Here is a 23,603-nt window from a genome sequence, read left to right as displayed (position 1 = left end):
TGCAGTAGATTTAATCTACCTGGATTTCAGTAAGGCATTTCACACAGTTCCACATGGAAAATAATTAGTTAAATTGGAAAAGATGAGGATTAATAGGAGAATTGAAAGGTGAATAAGAAACTGGTTTAAGGGGAGACTACAAGTGGTCATACTGAAAGTGAACTGTCAGGCTGGAGGGAGGTTACTAGTGGAGTTCCTCAGAGACTAGTCTTGGGACCAACCTGATTTAACATTTTTATTACTGGCCTTGACTCAAAAAGTGGGAGTGTGCTAATAAAATTTGGGGATGACACAAAGTTGGGAGGCACTGCCAATATGGAGGAGGACCAGAATATAAAGAAGAATATCTGGGCGACCTTGTAAAGTGGACTAATATAAATGAGATGTAATTTAATAGTACAAAGTGTAAGGTCATGGATTTAGGGAATAACAAGATTTTTTGCTAAAAGCTGGGGATGTATCAGTTGGAAGTGAGAGGAGGCGAAAGACCTAGGTGTATTGGTTGATCACAGGATGATTATGAACTGTCAGTGTGTTGTGGCTGTGAAAAAGATTAATGTAATCCTAGGATGCATCAGGTGAGGAATTTCTAGTAGAGACAGGGGAGTGTTAGTACCATTATACAAGGCACTGGTGATACCTCCTCCAGAACACTATGTGCAATTCTGGTATCCAGTGCTTAAGGAAGATGAATTCAAACTGGAACAGGCACAGAGGAGGGATATTGGGATGGGACACTAGATGTGGGGAAGCTCTGAGTTACTACAGAGAATTCTTTCCCAACTGTCTGTCTGGTGGGCCTTACCCACATGCTCAGAGTCTAACTGATTGCTATACAGTAACTCCTCGCTTAACGTTGTAGTTATGTTCCTGAAAAATGCCACTTTAAGCGAAATGATGTTAAGCGAATCTAATTTCCCCATAAGAATTAATGTAAATAGGGGGGGTTAGGTTCCAGGGAATTTTTTTTCACCAGACAAAAAACTATATATTATATAGATATACACACAGTATACGTTTTAAACAAACAATTTAATACTGTTCACAGCTATGATGATTGTGAAGATTGGTTGAGGTGGTGAAGTTAGAGAGTGGAAGAGGATGGGATATTTCCCAGGGAATGCCTTGCTGCTAAATGATGAACTAGCACTCGGCTGAGCCCTTAAAGGTTAACACATTGTTGTTAATGTAGCCTCTCATCAAGGCAGTACGAACAGGAGGGAGGGGAGATAGCATAGCAGACAGAGGCAGACACACACCTTGTGTGTGGTAGAGAAAGAGAAAGATGCACACTGCACTTTTAAGTAAGCTGACCCACTCTTAAGTGCATTGTCTTTTTAAGTGGATCAGGAAGTTGAGACAGCAACTGCTGTCCCAAGCTCTCTCTGTCTCTCTCCGTCCGAGCCCCTCCCTGCTCTATATGGAGAAGGGGTAAGCGGGGTGAAGGAGTGGGGGGAAGGGGGCACTCTGACATTATCCCCCATACATCCTCCCCTGCACAGCAAGCAGGAGTCTCTGGGAGCAGCTCCAAGGCAGAGGGCAGGAGCAGCACATGGCAGTGGGGGGAGGGACAGCTGAACTGCAGATTGACAGCCTGCTGGGCAGCTGCAGCACAGGGAACTTAGGGGAGCGGGGAGCTGATAGGGGGAGCTGATGGGGGGGCTGCCAGCCCACCCTGGTTCTGAACCCTCACCAGCCAGCTGCAACGGGCTACTCTTCCTGCAAGCAGTGGACAAAGCAGGCGGCTGCCAAACGACATTAGAAGGGAGCATTGCACAACTTTAAACGAGCATGTTCCCTAATTGATCAGCAACGTAACAATGAAACAACGTTAACCGGGACAACTTTAAGTGAGGAGTTACTGTATTTGGGGTCGGGAAGGAATTTACTCTATGTCAGATTGGCAGAAGCCCTGGGATTTTTTCACCTTTCTCTGTAGCATGGGGCACCAGTCAGTTGCAGGTTTAAACTACAGTAGTGCAAATGGTGGATTTTGTGTAACTTGAAGTCTTTAAATCATGATTTGAGGACTTCAGTAACTCAGCCAGAAGGGATGGGTCTGGGAGTGGGTTGGTGAGGTTCTGTGACCTGCAATGTGCAGGAGGTCAGACTAGATGATCATGATGGTCCCTTCTGACTTTAAAGTCTATGAACTTTAAGTGTGTGAGAAGTCCCATTGATTTCAGTAGGACTACTCGCAGTGTTTAAAGTTAGGCACATGCATGAGTCTTTGGAGGGTCAGAGCCCAGATTCCCATTTGTAAGATCAGGACATGTGTATATGTGTTTTGGTGTGTATAGATATATAATCATCCTTGACCTTAGTGTGATCACAAAAATGTACCAACCTAGGTACAACAGATGAAATCTTGACCAATTGCAGTTAATGGGTGTTTTGCCATTAACTTCTCTGGGGCCAAAATTTCACCTGTTTGCTCTACTCTGATGGCACTGATGATGAAAATATTTGATATTTGTTACAATCAAAGGTTTAAATAGGTATGTTGAACTTAGAACAGTATGATGATTTAGTGTATGTATGAGAGAATACAACAAAATGGAAATAATTTATGCAAACTATGTTGTCAATTGTCATCCATTAAAACATCAATATTTGCTGAACGATTGAACACAATAGTATCTAAAATTACATCCCCCCCCCCATGGGGAAATCAGCTTTTGGATTATCTACCTGGAGTTTGGACTATGGTGTGTGAATTATAGAATATTCTAAAGTTTTGCACTCAACTGTCTTGTATAGCATAAAATAAAAGGTACCTACCTCACACCAACGTAGTCCTGTTTGAAATGGGACTACTTCAGTGTGAACTAGGTACCTTTTTGTTTATGCCAGTAGCATCTACATGGGGCAGTTAGAGTGCATCACGTTAGAGTGTTCTGCAATTCACCCATACCCCCAGTCCAGATTGCAACACCCTGTAGACAAGCACTCTGATCCTGTGCCATCAACATAAATGGGAGTTTAGTCATTGACTTAATAGGCCCAATATTAAGTGCACAGACAGCATAAGAAATAGTTGTGCTAAATCTGTGGCAAATGTGTGGTATATATTTCCAAAAACTGATTAGGCATAGCAATATAGGGATTACCATACTATAGAGCAGGATAATGATTTGTTTAGTTTGCTATTTATCTAGATCTTCTACAGCAGCACTTAACACTTCAGAGGACAGATAAACCTAGTTAAGCATCTAGCCAGCTGGGGAATCCTATAATATGATAGGACTGTGGTATATTGTCTGGAAGAGGAAGAATCTAATACTACATGTAGGCAGCTGAACAATCGAAAAACAAGCAGTTGGGTATCTTTTCATAGATGACCAATGTAAAATAATGTTTTGGATTATCCTTTGAGCACCTGGCCTTCATCATAAATTTAATTGTTTCCAATAATGCTACTCCCTATTAGATGAATGGTCATTGTAATTTCAGTGTGTGGAAGCCAGAATTAAACACATTAAGCTATTGTTATTGCTTCAACATTGGTATGTATCTTAGATGTGCAGATAGGTAACCATTTCCATTGGGTCCATATGGAAACAGCTATGTTTCTTAAAGCTCCCTGATACTTATTCCCAGTGAAAGGGTTACAGAATGATGGGGCAATTTCCTTCTGAAAAAAACCCACCAAGAACCAAGTGCTGTGCCTGCTTTGGATAGCAGACGAAGCAAGGGCTGAGTGGAAAAAATGGACCTTTAGAGGTGTAAAATAAATAAATAAATAAATCCGTGAATCCCACTTGTGTATGCACCTAGATACTAGAGTAAGAAGAATAGTTGTCTAAATGCATATATACAGATAGATAATATTTCATATAAATTTAGTCCTGTATACAAACAGTTACCTAGCAATATTTTCTTTTCTTCAAAATGTCAGAATTTGGTCCAAAAATCTCATTTTAAAAGCCTGCAATGATCAGATGCCATACTTGACTTATATGTCGTGGTCTGTAGTAGGTAATAACTTTTCTTTCCACTTAGGTTTAAATGAACACTTCACAGTGTAGAATATTTTTTTTCATGTAGCACATCTGATGGTGACTGAATGCAGTTCTATCAACACCAAAAGTGAACTTTGGTAACAAGCTATAAAGGACCCACAAAGAGGAGTCAATTTACTTGTCATAGCTTTTTCCTGCACACCCCACCCCCACCCAAGGTTAGGGTGACCAGATAGCAAGTGTGAAAAATTGGGAGAGTGAGTGGGGGGTAATAGGAACCCATATAAAATAAAGCCCCAAATATCAGGACTATCCCTATAAAATCAGGACATCTAGTCACCCTACCCATGGTTAACTTAATAATGCAGGGATAGAGTCAAGATTTAGGCACAGCCTTGAGCAGCAGATAGTACCTAAACTCTCATGCTAGAAATGGGCCCTGTGGTCATTAAAATTCTGAATTACTATTTGCTCATGATGACGGTGATGGTAGTAACTTGCTTGTGATCTATGCCAGCAGTAGGTTACTATCTCTTCAGATACTCTGTCCAGTGAATGGGGGGCTGAGTCCAGACTCCACCCATTCCTAGCCTGTACCTGCACACCTGCGTTAAATAAAAAGGCAAGAACCCAGCTTACTACTGTACTCCCAGACCCAGAGTCCAGGTAACATATGGAAGCCTGTCTTCCTCCTTTGTACTTTCTTGTGCAGATATATAGTCAGTCAAACTAGCCTTAAATATGTTCCTGCCACTACCTGTCTTTTCGCTCTCCTTTGTCCAGTGGAGCAGTAGATATTAATCAGGATGAATTGGGACTGTTTGCCAAACTCCTATGTGCCCACATTTTTTTTCTTTACAATATAAACTGATAAAAGCTCTTATATCATAAAGAGAGGATTGTGAGTTAGTGTAAATAAGCAAAAGTGGTGAGGGATCATGACAGAGGGAGGTATGTACTTTCCCCTCCACAAATCTCTCTCATCTTATTCTGAATGTTAAAATCCTACTATTGTCCTTGATATAGCAACTTAATGCAGTGCAGCCAACTGAAGATTGCAGTGCATAACATAGCATTACTATGTTACACTGGTACACTCTGTTAGAATTACTGCCAATTCCACTATGCTGTATGGCCCATTCATGCTAGAGAGCTCAGTAAGGTCACTTGGTGATATCTAAAATAGAGAGAGCTGGTGGAAATGATTTGGTGGGGGGAGTAAAATCATGTAATGGGTGAATAAAAGACAAATACTGCATGGAATATATTATATGACGTGTAGCTTGGCATAAGGAAGGAGTCAAGGGGTATTCTCACTTGGGTAGCATCCTTAGTTCTTGAAATGGAAGCATGACAAGATTTGTATAATAAGGCTAGCACTTGAATAATAATAATAATAAATAAATAAATAAATAAAACCTTACAAACAAACACACTCAATGCCTTCTTACTTGTGTGCCCAGACCCAAGGTGCAGGTAACCTATAGCAGGAATGTACGAAATTCTTACTCCTTTACACAGGCATGTAGTTCAAATTGCAATCTACACTAAATAGATGGAACTAATGCAGTATCCCAATATCCCTGTGTGATAACTATGTTGACTGCTGTAAGACGGATTCATATCAAATTTAAACAGAGTAGAAAATCAAAACAAAGAACAAAAATTAATTAAAAAATATAGACTCCTTTTCAAACATTGCTCTCAGCTCCTTATAGGTCAGCAAACAAAAACCTATTGGCCTTGAATATCAATAGGAGCTCCACTCTTATAGGGCACGCAGAATGCCAGACTTGAGGTGACTTACCATATGAATTCAAGAGCGGAATGGGGACAGGAGGCAGCCAAATTACAACTTGCATGAAATGCTGTGTTGGCTTTCCAAATCAAAGTGGTGTGTGTTAAACCAAAAATCTGTGCCTGAAAAATGTACAACTTAAGAATTTTTGCTGAAAAGTCAGTTTCCCACAGAAAAGCCTCCATTTTCTGGCAAGCTCTACTTACCAGCTAAATTTTTGCCACCTCAGGCTGCATGCTGTGAAGTAGGAGAATACCTATCTGACAGGTTTTTGTTCCAGATCATATGATGTCTGAATGGAGGTGAAATGAAGGACCCAATTCTCAGTCCATTCTTGTTGTCTTTCATTGACAAAAATAATACAGGAGATACTTATTTAGGACAAGTTAACGGGGGAAAGTTGAAGTGTCTGTTTTTCAATATATTAAGTATATCAAATATTTAGCATGCTCACTTCTGTGTTTAGGTCTAAATGTGTATCAAAAAGTATCTTATATAAGAGAGATCTGAGTCAGGCTGTGGAGAAAAAAATGAGAAACCCAAGCAGCTTACAAAAACTTAATGCCAGTACTGAGGAAAATGAGAATGGAGCTGATGGGATATTAAGCTACAAGAAAGCCTGTTTTTAAGCATTTGTTGTTAAAATTCTATCTCTAGCAACAAAAATACAACATTCAGCAGGCTCCTATAGAGAAGATTAATTCTCTTGGCAATGAAACTGGAGTGAAGAAATAAATAAAGCTCTGTCTAGAGAAGAGCTGTCTCGAAGTTTGTAAAATAGCTACTGTATTGAAGCTTTCTTCATCTAACTTTCACCTAATAGCACTTAACATTGTCTTCTTAAGCAGTAGAATGTTTAAAAGCAGGAGATTCCATATATTTAACAGAGAAAATATTGGCAGAACTGTTAATTTCTCTCAAACCGGTAAAATGTTTTTTTGAATTACATATATTCTAAATTCATTCTGAAATTACTGAAAGGTTTTGTATTCCCAACCTTTATTGGGAATAATCTTCTACAAAATATATGTAGTAAATTTTCTTAATTATTGTACATTAGATCATCCTAATTATAATAAAAATGTCTGAGATCTAACTGTTTGCCAAAATAACATCTCTGGAGGATATTTCTGAGGTGTGCAAGAAAGTCATATCTAACCATATAACTTTTTTTACCTTGATGCAGCTAAGTAATTTGTTTTCTTCCTTTTGGCAGAAAAAGTGACATGAACAGTGTACCTTATGCTAAGAGCAACATACATTAATAGTCTTTGTTTATGTAAAGTCTTAGATTAATTATAGTTGCACTTAGGATGACCAGACAGCAAATATGAAAAATCGGGACAGGGGGTGGGAGATAATAGGAACCTATATAAGAAAAAGACCCAAAAATCGGGACTGTCGCTATAAAATCAGGACATCTGGTCACCCTAGTTGCACTAGTTACATTTCTATAAATTGTGACTTAATGACATGAGAAAGTAATCTTTACCTCTCAGACCATCAGTACCAGAATGCTAACAGTAATACAATAATTAAATATGTTTGATAATACTGTAGTTCATATAAATTTTAGGTGCTTTTGAAAATGTTCAGGGACATAGGATCCTAAACCCTACTCTCAGATGTGATTTAGGACCAGATCCACAAAAGGTATTTAGGCACCTAACTCCCACTGAAATCAATCTGAGGATCTGGGCTTTAGACAGTGGGAACCTGTTTTAGGCTGACAAGGGTCTTGTGTACACAGGGTTAAACTGGATTAAATCATGTTAATCTGGTCTGAAAACACTTGTGTACACACAACACAATCTGTTAAAACATACTAACTCCACATTCATTGCAAACCCTGGAGTTCTATTTTAAAGTAAATTAACTCTACTGTGAATCAAGTTAGTTCACTATTGTTTATGTGTACACAATATTGTTTCATGCTGCTTTGGCAGTCCTCCAACAGCTGTTCCACACTGCAATGTGGGCAACTGACGTGTTGGTTTACCTGTGTGTGCTCCACTGCTCTGGAGTTAAATTGACTGGAGACGCCCTCACTCATTGAAAAAATTGGCATGAGGTCAGATTTTGCCCACTTGCTCCTGGATTTGAGCATATTTCAATTGCAGCAATATTACTCCAGAAGCCCTACAACCTGCCTAGAGCATGCGGAGACCCTCATTACCACTGGGGGAGAAACACCTGTTCAGGAAACTCTTATGGCCAGCTAATGGAATAAAGATTTTTTTGTGAGCTTTCCTAGGCATATGTCTGTGCAGGGTTATGAGTTGGACACTGACCAGTACCGGATAAAGACAAACAGCTCAGGAGGCTCTATATTAAAAACAGGGATGCTAGGGAAAAAATATGGCAGGGGTCATATAATGTATTCATTTTTCCGAAGAGCTGGACAGGATTTTTCAGGCCTACACATAACCTAGGAAGGTTATGGAGCCTGGAGCCCGCTGTCCAGGATACTGGGAACACCGGTAACTCCTACCCAATGTACACCCACAACAGTGCTGCCAGAGGCCATTCCCTTCAGAGCCATGCTTAGACCGCTGAGAACAGTTGCCTTGGGAACTCAACTCTTTTGAGCCCCAACCACCCAGGGTAACTTCAAGCCTCACCATTCAACAGCAGAAGGCTCAACAATAGCAGAGCTAAAACATATGTTCACTTGTGACTTTAAGGAACCCTTCCCCTCCCTATTGTGTTGTGCCCTGCACAGCTTTGTTGTACTTTGATGTTTTGTTTGACTACTGTTTTAATTGTAACCTTAGCGCCCTCATGACCAAGATGGAGTCTGCTCTGCAGGCAGCTCTGGTCAAGAGACAACGCGTGCAGAAATGCAGCAGGAAAAATCCCTTCCACCCCAGGGGCACCTGTTCCAAACTCCCCAGAGTGAACACACCCACCCACAGGAAAAGTACAATGGATATAACAAAGGGAAATATTTATTTACAGAGGGATGAGAGGAGAAAAACAACAAGGGAAAATATAGGGGGAGCAGTAGAACAGGGTTGTATCCAAACCAAGGCCCCACAGGTCCATTGGTAGCACAGTCTGGAAGGACAGACACTGAGCAATGTGTCCGCACACAGAGTTCAGGAGTCCTGAGCAAAGTTCCAGTCCAGTGGTGAGTCTTGGGCGCTCCTGGTCATCTTCGGTGCCAGTGAACTTTCCCCAACAAACCCCTCCGGTGCCCTCTTCTGCCGCTCTCTGCAAAGCCACACAGAGCGACCACCTCCCCACTTAACTAGCTAACAGCCTCTCTCCTTGTTCCCAGTGCAGAGTCAGAAGCCCCAGTACTCACAGCCCCATGCAGCTCTGGGTAGCCGTGATACTGGATCCAGCTCCAGCCTGTCCTTCTGGGACGATTCCTCCCTGGCACAGTGCTCCTCCTGGCTCCTGTCCTGGGGTGTCCCCGATCGGCCGCCCTGTCCTTCCCAGGCTTCAGGCAGGTTCTCTGCTGCTTCCTTTGTGAGGGCCTGTGGGCTGGGCTGCAGCCCTTCTCTCCCTCAGAGCTCCAGCGCCCCACCCCTGAGTTTCCCTCCTTTCTATCACTGCTCCCCCTTCTCCTATGAAAAAGATTTAAAGGGACCATGCTGTCTAAACCCCAAAGGGATTACATAATTAAAGGTTTCTTTGTAGTTGTTAGATAGTAGATTGTTTAATATATTGTTTCGTAATTTTAAAATTTCATTTAATTTTATTTTTGCTGGTTAAATAATGGATTAATAATAAAAATGACAAATTCATTCATAAGGAGTCTACAATGTATTTACATAATTCATAAGTATCTGGGCAGAGCATATAGGTAAAATAAGGATTGCCTCAGTATTGCTTCCACTTCCCATAAACAGCACTCAGCTCCTCACAATCCATCATTCTCTGCTAGCACCTTCATCTGTTAACAGCTGAAAGTTAGATGCACTGTTTCATGCCTGAGACTCAAAGGAAGAGCAATAGGCATCCCTGACATTATTGCTCCAGATGTTTCCATTTTGTATGAGACACATTGCTGGTTCCTCAAACCGCTAAGCCAGACTCTGCACCTCAGCCTCCCACCATCATTAAAGCTTTCTCCCTTACAAATATTGCGCAGAATACAACATGCTGCTATAATCATGGCACTTTTTCCTCTGCTGCTTTCAATCTGTTCCTTTCATATGGCCAAATGGCAACTTCATTGCCATTCTGCAACTACTAAGGCAATAGTTTAACAATTCCTACCTTCTGTCCATGCGACCTGTGAATGGCTTCTCTAACTAGGGAAGCAGTGCTCAAGTTATCCTCGGAGACCCATCTTATCCAATGTCCACACTGTTAATATCCACAGTGTTACTGGGGCCAAATATTCCTTTCTCCATTAAGGTAAATAGCTCTGAGTTCTGAAAGATCCTCATCTTGTGGACTCTTCTAGACCACCCTGCCTTTTTGTCCATAAACCTGCGACTGTGGTCAACCAGCCCTTGGAGCACCATGGAGAAATACCCCTTTCTGGTTATAAATTGTGATCTTCAATGGGGAGAGGTGGGGTACAAATTGAACCCATGTGTCTATCAATTCCCCTAGTGCACTTGGAGAAGCCTGTGCATGCAAAGCTATCAATCTCCTGAGCATTATCAAGCTTTAAAACCCGTTGCAACAATACCTTGTCTATGGTGTCATGCAGGTGTATAATGCCATGGAAAATGGCCCCAATAGTCAATCTCCCCACATTGAATTGGTTGGAGAAACTGATCCTGTATTAGTTGCTGGGTGTCCTTTTCCTCTTCCTTGTCCCACTTCCTCTGCCCCAGAAGCTCCTGCTGCTCATCAGTGCAGTGGGCAAAGTCCAAAACTGAATTCACCTGGCTTTGAGTGCTTAAATACAGCCCAAGTAGCCTCTGCATATTTAAGGCTGCCAGCATAATGGCCCAGTATTGTTGGGTCCATACTGGCCGACAGCGATTTGAAAGTGGCATTAGCCCTCCCAGAAAGGAAGTATGGGGCAGAGACAGGAAATATAGTTTTGTTTTGTTTTTTGTAATTTGAACTCGCCTGGCTTCTGCTATACATCTCACAATTAAGAGTGAGAAAAATCCCAGCATGCACACTGCTCAACAGCAAAGCAAAGCACTATGGACTTCCTTCTAAGAATGCCACAGCCTTAGTACACAGCAAGTCACCAACATGTATACACAATGATGCATGTTGAAAGAGGGCACATCTTCCCATGTGCACATTATTAGTGTGGCTGGCTATTGTGTGTTACCCAATGCACGTCAAAAATCTGCAGATTAACGTTCTCCTCCACCATGTAGCTAAGCCCTAGAACTTGGGTAGGATTTTTTTCAAAGGGGCCTAAGCAGGTGTTCAACTTCCATTGTTTTAAAGTGAGAGCTGAACACCAAACTCTCTTAGGCAACTTTGAAAATTGCAGCTCTTGTGTATAGACTTCTTATTTTAACTCTAAATGCATAAATGTGGTGTCACTTACAGCAAGGAGCCTATTTACAAACTTTTGAACTTCATAGTAATTAAATTTGGATGACCATTCCCTGTACCACCAGGGCAAAATTATGTTGTTTTGGAAAATATCATGTTCTTCTTACACATAGTCTATTTGTGAGACTGTTAAATCTGTTCTGACAAATTACTGAAACTTGAAGGTGCAAGAAACTTAGTGAAATACACAGATGTTTTTGTTTCTGTTTTTAAGGAAGACCAAAGCATCTTCTGTTGCCCCAAGAAATCAATTTTGAACATCAGGTTCAAGAGTAAGAGTAAGCATAAGCACAAAAGTATGACACATTTAGCACTGCAACTGAGAGCAATTTCTCTTGGAAAGCAAAATTATTCTGTTACATAATTGTCCAAAAGGCCTTGTCCACACTCTAGCAATGATTGCTAAATCTCTTGTGCAAAGGCAGTCTCACAAGCAGGGCCAGCTCCAGGCACCAGCTCACCAAGCGCGTGCCTGAGGCAGCAAGCTGCGGGGGGTGGCCCGCTGGTTGCTGTGAGGGCGGCTGTCAGGCTGCCTTTGGCAGCATGCCTGCGGGAGGTCCGCCAGTCCCGCGGCTTCGGCGGCACTTCAGCAGCGGGTACACCGAAGCCGTGGGACCGTCGGACCTCTCGCAGGCATGCCGCCGAATCCGCGTTACCGGCTGGACCTCCTGTAGGCCCGCCGCAGAAAGCCGCCTGAGTGCCGTGCTCAGGGCGGCAAAATACATAGAGCCGCCCCTGCTCACAAATAAAACAGTTTGGAGCTGTGCACTGTAACTGGGCATATGCCAACCTGTGGAAGAAAGTTATAAACTCATGGATCCAGTTATCACATAAGGAACCCCACAATAGAGAAAATGATCTACAATTTTATAAATAGTGTAGCCTTTTCGATGTTTGTTCAGACTCTATTACTGCCACCGCTTTCCTAATCAATGTTTATTTTCCTTACTTTCTCATTCCATCAGAGATCCAGAGATGGTATTTAATATGGTTTGGAAGTTAACCATAGATCTTACAGGCACTCAGCATGAAGAGTCGAGTCTTCCTCTTGATCTTTAAAATTAAAACAAAATAGAGCTTTTTTGATGTACAGTAGTATCATATTAAAGTTAATGCACAATATATGCATAAGTCTGACTGTCCTTATTTTTATTTATACATTTAATTTCATGTTAGCAGTAAGGCAATCCAGGTAATACACAATCTAGGGGATGACTGTATTTCTTATGTGGCTAGTCATGCAGTGTTCAGATTTATTTTACTTTCTTTTAAAAATCCACCTTTATTGATGTCTTTTTTTTCTATTGTATTACTCTTATTTAATGCCTCCTAGCTAATATTTTAGTAGATCCTTTCTGTTACAGGTATTGAAGTGCTTGCTACCAGTATTAGTGTTCTCTTTATGTAACCTCTTGGGATAGATCATGGATTAATGGGAATTGTGCACATACAACTAAGGACATGCAGGAATGCTGCAACAATTTGTATAATGGGGGTGCTGAAAGCCATTGAACCAAACTGTAAATCCTGTATATGATGGAAACCACTTCAAGCCCGGGGGTGTGGCAGCACCCCTAGTTCCAGCACCTAGGCGGACATGGCCCAAAGTAGTCAAAATGAGCTATCATATGATGCATGTTGATTTGAGGTTATATTTCTCTTCTGCATTTTTTCCCACACGCCTTCTAGTCTTTCACAGGGACTAGTGTGGGATTCCTGCTCTTTATATATTAAGATAAATCCTTTCTGGAAAGCTATTCCTATTTGTATCTGCAAAATTGTAGGACAATATACCTAACTGGAGAAATCCAAAGAAGTGGCACTGTGAAATCTTATATTCAGTCAGTTGAAATATTAACATATTTTAATAGCAATATGGCAAGGCCACAACCTTTAAATGTAAGATGTACCTGTGTGTTAGACTCCTTGTTGGTGAGCCTTTATGACAGCATTGGTATGACTACTGCTGAATTGCAAACTGCAAAATTAGGAACGAGTTTGAACACAAATTGGTTTCTGTGTTTTCAGTGCAGAGATATTTAAATTATTAACAAGCCACACAACAACAAACAACTTTAAATCAATTCTCTATACATCTCTAAATGCAGTAATATTACCAAGCCTTTGTAATGAAACACAATTTCCCGACAGTCTTGAGATAATGTGGGATAATCTGTTTTATTAAGATATTAAAATCTCAGATGTGATAAGGTAATTCAAACAATGAATTTTTGTAATAGTGATATCAGGTAGGTTTTATTCTCAGCATCATTATGACTTTTACCCAGATGAAAGGCTGACAGTGGCTTTGAATGTAGGGAGATTCAACTATGGGAATACATTTCCTTGGTAGTTTGTTGGTATTGCAATATCTAAGTTAATTTCCCTTAAACAATATAAATGTCCTATATGATTAAAGGACATTATCATTGTAGCAATGAAAACTCATAAATATAGTATGAAAAACTAATACTACAATAAGACTTTGAAAGGAAGCATTTCTGATGTTAATTCCAAACACAGGAAGGTAATAGCATTTTTGCACTGGAATAGATTTTGAGTGTTTCATGCAACAAAATACCTCTATTAGAAGAGGTGAAGAATGGTAATTTTATTTCATGAGGGTTTCAAGATTTTAACTTTGTTTTGATGCTCTCTGGTCATAAGTAAGAAATCTCTCCAGTGAAAACTTTGTTGAAACTGACCTGTCTGTGAGAAACGATTTGGTTTTAAAACTGCATATATTGGTGACAATTCATTTAAGTGGAAATGTTCTGACCAGGTCTACTGCCTGCTCCACACTCTCACATTTATGGGGGTGACGGACAATGCAGTGGCTCTGCAGAGGCTGCTGTCGCTGCTATGCTGCTACCCAAAGCAAGGGTAGCTGGGATTGGGGCATAAAGGGGAGGCTTTACCACCTCTTTACTCCTCTGTCGGGGCATGCAAGACAGACCACAGTTGTATCCATAATTACTCAGGTCTTCAATATCTGAGCATCAACAGTATGAGCATCCAACAACACTGAAAAGATCTTTCCAAAGACTGAACTACCATCACTGGGAATATATACCCATCCCGAAATCTATCCAATCACAGTTGCATTTGCCTCAATATTTTTTCAATCTTAGGACACAGAAAAAGCTAAAAATGTTAAAGACAGTCATTGCTAACCAGTATTTCTGAACTACGGGCCTGATCCAAAGCCCATTGAAGTTACTGGAAAGAGTCCCATTGGCATCAATGAGCTTTGGATCAAGCCCTAAACAGACTACAGCCAGGATATTGTGGGACCTTCTATGTTAGTTCATGAGTGCTGTCTTGAAAACAACATCTAAACCTTTGACTTTTATAGTGAAGAGAAAACATCTCCTCAATGAACTGAAATGTTTAAGGCTGTGAAACTTTCTGATGTGGGAAGAAGGGGGGATGGCTGCAATAATAATTAGTTGCAAATGAAGATGTTCCAAGGCATTCAGCTACTCTGCCAACTGTGCTAGTTTTTAAAGTTGTCTTAATTTCCACATCCTATTGTAGTTTCGTATCAACCCAAGCCACCTGCTTTGCATAGCTTTGTTACCAACATTATAAAAAAAAAATCCTCTTTTAGTGAACATTTGGCTTCCGGTGAAAGGGGGTGGTGGTGATGAAGTGCAGTGAGCAGCGCAGGCTAAAAGACCATTTTCATATTGAATTAAAAATTGCCTACAGGGTGAGTGACTTACTTCAGCTGGCAGGAAGAGAAGCAGCCAAATTGGGGACTGTTGAACTAGGGGGAAAGGGGTGAAACGGAGCCTAGCAAGGTCCACTCCTGTCCCCAGATGCCATGGGCCCAGAACTGTGCAGGGAAGACCCCCTCTGCCCGCCCCCATGAATACAAAGATCCACTCCTCCTTGCCATGTGTCCTTGGTGGGGGGAAACCTCAGAGAGGAGCCAGCAGAATCATCCAAGCATGGACCTTTTTCCCTCTGGACATTCCAGTCCAGACTGTAGCATGTTCTCTATCTTTCTCTGCACTGCGCTGATTGGCTTTTTTTTGCTCCAGCCCTCTCCCTCACCATCTCATCACTTCAGCACCACTCCACACCTGTCCCTTTTTACCCCCTTCTCCCCTTCCCTTTTCTTTCCATTTAGTTATTCCCCTCCTAAGCAACTCACCCTCAAGCAAGCTCAAAAACAAAGGGGGGCTAACATAATGTTTGCCACCATTGTATTTTTCACTCTGCTGGTGTTCTCCCACCCTGCCTTTGTCTAGAAGCTCTGGTAGGCAGAGACTGTATGCTCTGTGTTTGTACAGTGGCTAGCACAGTGGGGCTCCATTCTTGGTTGGCCCTTAGGCACTGCCAAAATAAACATGATTCATAAATAATAATTTATGGTCAGCTGGAGGGAGAATGTTGTTTCCTCTTGATTTGTAGGCATGGCTATTCCAGTTGAGAGTGAAAATGTCTCTTGTCATAGGAATGCAAATGAATATCAATATTTAGAGGATTTATACATGAAATACGGGAAGAAATGATGTGCAAAGTAGTTAAGTATCTGTCCCTTTCACCCCTAGCTCCCTCCCTCCACCAAAAACAAACCAACAAAAAACAAAAACGTAGAGGGTTATCTATCACTTTGATTATTCCTTTCAGGGTTTCCTGTGATGCCTTCTAACAGCTGTTATGTGACTTATGAGTTTCCAATGGTTCTCACACTCCAGCAACCAGTAGGTCCTGAGGCTACATCTAGATGGAAAAATGGTAAAGGTGATCTGATGTGATGCTGATACAATGTTGCACAAGGTAAATTAAGTGCAGTTTCTCTATGAATGTAATATTTCCATAGCTCTTGAAAAAAATGAGTACCCATTCTCCAATATATGTTTGCTATAAAAGATATAAGAGAGAAAAAATCCTGCATAATTCTTTTAGATGGAGTGAGAGTCAGTAACCCATTTCATGGAAAGCTGAACATCATTTTAAGTCAAAAACAAAGTATAAAGATTGAAAAAAGAAACACAAGATCAGCAAAAGAAAAATATATTTTCTCTGTATTTTTCCTTTGTCTTAAGTAAGTAGCCTGAATTAGTTTGTCCAATTAATTACTTCTTAAAATGCCAATGACACTTAATGTTAAAGACTCTAATGTTAATAAAATGGCATCATCTAACTATACCACTAAGATTGGCAACACCAGCTAGATATAACATATTTATAGGCCCTATTCAGCAGAACATTTAAGCATGTGGCTGAAATTGAGTGTGTGCTTAATTGTTTTGCTGAATCAGAGCCTTAAAGAAGAATTAATACTGCAGAGCACCACATACAGCGTTTGTCCCTTTTGAAATACTTCTGTTAGGAGCTTCTCTCCTCAGAGCACAGCTTCATAATGCAGTTTATGTACTAATTCTCTTGACATGGCTTCCTAAAACATGTGGACAGAACACATGGGGGAAGCGGAGGTTTCAGAAGCAGCAGTGGCTGGGCAAGCCCAACAGTTATGCTGCCAATGGGGACAGAGGATGGAAGGCAGATTGACGGTAGGTCACTGAGGTCTGGCACATATTTCCCAACAAATTCACATGGGCACCGCCCCAATCTGTGACAATTTGAATGCATAAGTTGTCCCCTCCCATATATTTTGTATGTGAAATATGTAGTCAATTGAATAAATGGATTCCTAAGTGAGAATTAAGTCACACATTCAACACCAATTCTGCATCTTACACTTTTTTTTTCCTGCAGGTTGTTATATCCATTAAGGATTAGAAATTGCATTCAGGTACATTACTCATGTACACTTCATTATTATCCCTTCCAGGGTATTAAGTTTCAAAGGTAAGCAGGAACAAACAACTCAAACACAGGGTCAACCCACAAAATTTTGGTGGGCCCTCATCCGTCTGTTCAGAGCTTCTCTCATAAGCAATCTCTGCTTCTATTGATCCCCCATCCCAGCTGTCACTTCCACCATGGCTGATCCAGCTAGCTATAAAGCTCTGATTCAGGGCTGCAACCAGGTTTCTCTTCCATCAAGAGAAGCAGAACTCTGCCCTCCTTCCTTGTCAGCCCCTAGCTCTGCTATCATTGGCTGCAGGTGTAGCACAGCAGCATTAATTGCATGCATAGAATGTCCTTATCCCTCTCATTCCCTGTCAGTCTCTTTAACCCCACCATTGCCAAATGGGGCTTGCCTTTCTATCCCAATACACTTAGGTATTTATAGCATCTGCATTATCCAAGTATCTGAGCATCTCAGCTTCTTTAATGAATTTACTGAACATCATAACATCCCATTGAGGTAGGGAAATGCTATTATCCCCAGATGACAGATGGGAAATTGATGCCCAGAGAGTCTAAGGGCCAGATTTGTAAAGGTATGGAGGCACCTAACACCTACAGTCACATAGAAGGTCTCTGGAAGAGCAGAGAATTGAGCCCAGGTCTCCAGAGTTGCAGAGCAGCACTCTAACCACTGAACCATCCTTCTTATCATGTGAGCATGGTTCTTGGGCCTCTTTGCATGATATTCTTGTCTCCCTGTAAAACCTAGAAATGCCCTGGGACTGCAGTAACCACTGCAGTGGAGAGGGGAGATTCCCTCTTGGGGTGAGGGGAGGATTGAGTGTGGAAAGGCTATGCCATCTTCCCACTCTGAATTGCCCAGGCATGTGTGAGGGAACTCTTTATCTTCCAGCTCTGTTTGGGAACTGTAAGCCTGACCTGCTATTTGGTCCCAAGAAGCTTCTCTAAGGTTCTGTGCAGCAGACTGATGGATAGCTGTGGAGACCCATCCCTGCCCCAAACTGGATAATGAACAGGGCATCTGGATACTGTGTAGCTACTATCTAGCAGCTTCAGAATATTGACAATTAAAATAATCATTCAAGCTCTCTAAAAATTCCAGAGCAGAAAAGTTGCTTGAGGGAGAAAATATAACATCACTCCAAATATTCTTTCTCCAATATTAAGTGAAGCAAAAATGACTCCATAGCAATAAAACTCTACATTTTTCAATACTTTGTGTTTTAGCTATATAATCATTCTATCATATTTTAAAAGCCATGTTTTTTATGCCCAGTTCCACCTCTACACCAGACTATTTATAAAAGTCATAAGACAGAATGCAATGCACAATACACTTTTATAATGCTATGAAGAAGGACCACCGGAGAAATGTGAAAAAGCATGTGGAAGTTATAAACTGCCAGAATTTGGCCCTTTTCTATGTATGTCTTTAGAACATACGATCCTAATAAAATTAGTCATTACACTCACAATGTAATTAATTTATATATTTAAAATGCAGAGTTTTACAGGTACAATAAAACTTTTTCCACTGAACCAAGTGGGCATAAATCTTGGAAGTGTTTTTCTTGACAAAATGTTTGATTATTTTTGTGCTTTGTTTCAATCCTTTAGTATGAGACAGGAACTGTAAAAAGCTAAACTAAATCTATGTTCAGTAGATTTTGGAGATAGCTCTTTACAATCCTGTTCTGCAGGAGTCGTTTTATCTATATTAAGAGTGAGATATTTTAGACAAGTACTGCTTGCAAGCTGAACAGCCAAACATATTTCTAAATGATGATGAATAATTCATGAATATACACGGTTACAGTAAAAGGCTCAAAAGAACACGAAAAGGTCATTTTCTCTTTTTTAAAGTTTTTTTATCAGTTCCTTTTTTTACACTCAGTAATGAGGAGTGGGGCAGCTATGGCTCTAGCATATATGAGCTGAATTAATTCAGATTGTAGATGTTTCTGCTCTGAAACTCTGGACTCAGTTGGGGTCTTTGAAAGGCTGATCTTCATAAATGGTACGGGAGTTCATTTTTCCACTTTTAAATATGTGGTTAATATTTCTGATTATGTTTTAGGGCTATTTTATGGCACTTTTCTTTTGATTGCACTCTAGAGTGATTTTGATTTGTATTTTAAGATCTTTAAATGTACTTGAATATATATATTTAAAAGGGGGGAATCTTCTGAGTATTGAGTTAGCTGAAAATAATGCTGGTAGTATCTTCAGTGCACAGAGAGAAGACTGAGGCTCCATGCATAGCAGTCAACCAGAGACAAATACACGTGAAAACTTTATTATCCAAGCACCAGACCCCAGATCTGTATGAGATGATTTGTTCATGCTTTAATCCCAAGCTGTGCCACCATAACAGACCTCTTCAGGGTATTGCTGAAACTTTGAAGGGGGAAAATCCAGAATTCTCATGGACCTGTTATTGTCTCTTTTTGTATCTGTCTTTTACACTTATGTGCACTCACAGACTCACATTTATATACAGATATGATCTACAACAAACTAAATGTCCCCTGTACACTATATAGGGTATACAAGTAACAGTCATGGCAGAGGCAGTCGAAGGCCTATCAGCAGTTGGTAGCCAAATCAAAAAAGCAAGCGAGCATGTGTACATATGCCTTTGTTTATTACAGTTTCCCTGGCAAACCCCCAGCTTCTTCTGAAATATTGAATGGGCTTAAATTCCACACTGAGGGAAACATCCAAAAGAGAATGAGTTCATCTCAAAGAACCATCTTCTCTGTTCATGACATGCGTCTGATGAAGTGGGCATTCACCCACAAAAGCTTATGCTGCAATGATCTGTTAGTCTTTAAGGTGCCACAGGACTCTTTGTTGCTTTTTACAATCCGGACTAACACGCTATCTCTCTGATACTTCTCTGTTCAGGTATTCAAACATGGGGGGAAATGTTGATGAAAGGGGGCGATTTTTTTTTTCTGCCTTCAGTTTTTATGGTAAGACCTTTAGAAAATACTGAGACTTGCAGCATGCTCTCGAAAGGATCATACCATGGAGTTATAGTCCTTTACTGTATATTTCAATGGTTTATTTGGCTTAATCCAAAACCAGTATTCCTCTTTGAATCCGGCTGTTTTTTTGTTAAGGATTTTTTAGTAGTATTTTTTCTGAAGACTTCTCACTATATCTTCTATCACTTCTGTTCGTGGAGAGCTAATCACATACCTGCAGGTTAGCTCAGTTCCTGAGTAGGCCATACATATTTCTTTAAATTCTTAATCACGAACATCTGTGTTCAGGTATTTAGGTAGATAATGTTGGTTGATGAGCTACATTTATTAAGTACTATGAGGATGTTAGCAATAATTACACTCTCCATGCTAATGTACCATACTCCAAGTAAAAATAGAACATTCATGTTTGGTTGATGTTTAAATAATTTCATTATCAAGAAGAATAATAGGATTGACATTGACAACTTCCCTAATTACTGCACTTGACAGAAAACCAATGCTAATTAGAATTCCAAAAAAAAAAAAAATACACTGTTTATAATCAGCATAACATGCCTCAATTGAAGCACAGTTTGAATATCTGAGTTGCCATTTTAATTGTTGCATGTATAAAAGAACGGGGAATTATCTGTTTTTTTTTTAAAATTGAGTTGTGTATTCTATAGTTCACAAATGGTGTTGTCAGATAGGGGATTGTGTTGTCTTCCTAAATATTACAAGGTGAAAGGAACTTCTTTAAAAACAACTTTTTAACACTGCAATTAATGCTATAGCTCCACATTTTAAAACTGAGTTTTAAATGAGCACAGTAGAGACTTAGGAGCTATCTCAGTCCCCATGGTGGGCACCTAAGATATTATTAATTGTTTAATCAATACATATCTCCTTAAAAATCTCAACCAGCTCTATTCTGTGTGTGATGAGAGACTCTCCATAATTTCCAGTGTGTGGTTTCTAGGGAAAAGCCAGAGATCTTCTCATCCCTTCACTAAGGTTTATGGGTCTTTCCTGCTCAAAATTTCTTGCAGAGCTGGCAACAGCAAAAGAGTGTCCTGAAATCCCTTCTTCTCCAGAACTAAGACACCTCTGCACCACCCTGAGCCAGCTGCACCAAAAATGACTGGGAGGAAAGAGCACCAGAGCCCTTTTTCTTTGCCAAGTGTGTAGCATTGTGACTGGGCATACAAACCCTCCCTTGGAAAGGAAGGTATTGTCTGGTCTGCTGGTTATATATTAATTATAATAATTAAGAATTCCCAAATAACACTGTGTAGTTTGGCAGGGTCTCGTCCCAAGATCGGGCCCAGAGTTATTAGAATTACTTATCTTGAGAAATCTGATGTGCACAGGAGCAATACCCACACTTAGGAAAAGCCTTTTGCATTTGCATTAGTTTTATTAACATAGTTAGCAAAATTGCAAACACTACAACCCAGCAAAGAACCTAGAGGTGATATACAATGAGCATCCATAATCTCTTACCATCTCTTGTGGAGAAGTGTTAGTCACTATCTTCTTCATCGTCATCACCATCATGTATCATGCCGGTGTGTCTCAAGGCATGCAAGCTGGGATACAACTTTTATAGTGTTATGCTGATACCCACCTGATATGCCTAATGCATATTCAGTAAGGATTTCAGCTCCTTTACCTTATTTGAACCTCCATACCTTTCTCCCATAGGTTACTAGGCCTTTTACCTCAAGTTCATTAGCATATACATCAATTAGTTACCATGGCATTCTTGTGGTTGAACATGTGCTGATATTCCTAACTTAAAATACCTCAAGCTGGTACAAACTGTCATCTTGTCAGCAATTTAGTCATACTTGTTTATTACAGAAGTCTGTCTTGTGATATCTTATGATCTAGGGTTATCCTGGGTAAGTGTTCATGCTAAGACTTTTGGGGCATTATCATAGAATATCAGAGTTGGAAGGGACCTCAAGAGGTCATCTAGTCCAATCCCCTGCTCAAAGCAGGACCAATCCCCAGACAGATTTTTGCCCCAGATCCCTAAATGGCCCCCTCAAGGATTGAACTTACAACCCTGGGTTTAGCAGGCCAATGCTCAAACCACTGAGCTATCCCTTCCCCCCCTCCCTTTATTCATTTAGCTAAGCTGTTGTCATATAGGCCTTGAAGCTTGTACGCTCATTTCGTTACTGCCTTAACTTATACCTAATGCTTACTCATCAAATATTTATTCCTATAGGCTACAAAGGGGTTAAAGAGATACTTTGGATCCAGGTAGCTCTACCCTGCGCACACACGAAGTATGCATGGACTGGAGCTTAAAAGGAGAATGGAGCAGGTTAGTTCTGAGCAGCCAGTGGAGGTGAACTCTTAACTCCTGAGATGAAGTGCTATGGGAGGTCCATTTGTCTGGTGTCCTGGACTATTGAGAACCTACCTGACCTGCTGAGGGAAAAAGGGACTGTGACCACTTGAAAGTCCTGGGATTTATCCTTTGATTTATTCTGTTCATATATCTTTTCTTTGTCCTTTTGTGGGAGGAGACTGATAGCAAGCAATCCAGAGGAGCAGCGGTACAGCACATTTTGGAGGTGCAAAAATGTGCTGCCCACCACAGGGCCTTCGATTGGAACCTGATGGAGAGAATGGGCCTGGCTTCCCTTAAAAACTCCTGGATGGGGCTGAAGGCAAAAAGCCTACCCCAGATCCAGGGCAATCTGGACTACAAGGATTATAACCTGGAGGATCATGACTTTGTGAAGCCTGGAACCCCTTGACTGACAGCAAGATTATCCTTTGTTAGGCTCATAGTATATCCTGAAAGACATGGACAAAACTCACAGCCTGGCTGGCGGACTGAGTCATGGAAAAGCAGATCATTGTAGCGCTGGAGCTGTTGTCACTAGGGGGTGCCAGGAAAGAATATGCCCTTGCCTAAGCACTAAATGATGCCTGTGGTGAGTGATCCCCATCACACCCACCTGAGGAAAGGAAAACCCTGGAGGCCAATGGAGGAAACTACTTGCTTGTGGTGACTGGGTTTGCAGCCTTACAAACATTCAGTTTTAGGGGAACATTTGAGAACAGCCCTGTTGATTTCAATGTGACTGCTCAGATGTGTAATTATTTGCAGCAGGAGGTCCATAGGAAGTAGCTTTGAAGTCTGGTGTTTGTTTCTCAGTCTGTACACCAGTAATCTGGGGGCTTTTGTGAAGTTCAGTGAAGATCATGAATCAAGAAATAATGTTATAAATCCTTTGAAATAAAAATGATAGATCAAGGTTCAAATCAGTGTTTGTAGCTATAATCTCTCTGTCTATAATGGCCCAAGTCCAAAACACCCCAAACTTTGTGAAAGTTCAGATTTGGGTTTTGAAGTCTCGATCTGTGGATTTCCAAATCCAAGGATTTAGTTGAACCCACTCTGGAGCTAGGGGTTCAAATTCAGCTATGGCATAAGACACTATTGCTCTTGCTCAAATTAAAGGAGATGTACTTACTTCAGCCAGGATGGAATTTGGCCCAAAAGTTAAGGGGTGAATCTGTAGTCTTAGCTCAAGGCTTTTCTTTTAATATATTTTCTGTTCTTCTTTTTTCTTA

General features: G+C 40.7%; 1 long non-coding RNA gene across 3 annotated transcripts in view; it reads left to right on the top strand.

The window, feature by feature from the left end:
* LOC122172189 (uncharacterized) overlaps positions 1-23,291 on the top strand; it is a 140,157-nt gene extending 116,866 nt beyond the window's left edge. For all 3 annotated transcript variants that reach the window (XR_006172258.2, XR_006172257.2, XR_256775.5), the window contains 3 exons: positions 15,883-16,032; positions 21,056-21,234; positions 22,243-23,291. This is a non-coding gene — a long non-coding RNA (uncharacterized LOC122172189). The remainder of the gene's footprint in view (positions 1-15,882; positions 16,033-21,055; positions 21,235-22,242) is intronic.
* The last annotated feature ends 312 nt before the right edge of the window (positions 23,292-23,603 follow it).

This window comes from Chrysemys picta, chromosome 8, assembly GCF_011386835.1.
Source record: "Chrysemys picta bellii isolate R12L10 chromosome 8, ASM1138683v2, whole genome shotgun sequence".
Lineage (NCBI taxonomy): Eukaryota > Metazoa > Chordata > Testudines > Emydidae > Chrysemys > Chrysemys picta.
Note: the sequence above shows the minus strand (reverse complement) of the source record. Positions and strands in the feature narration are given on the sequence as shown.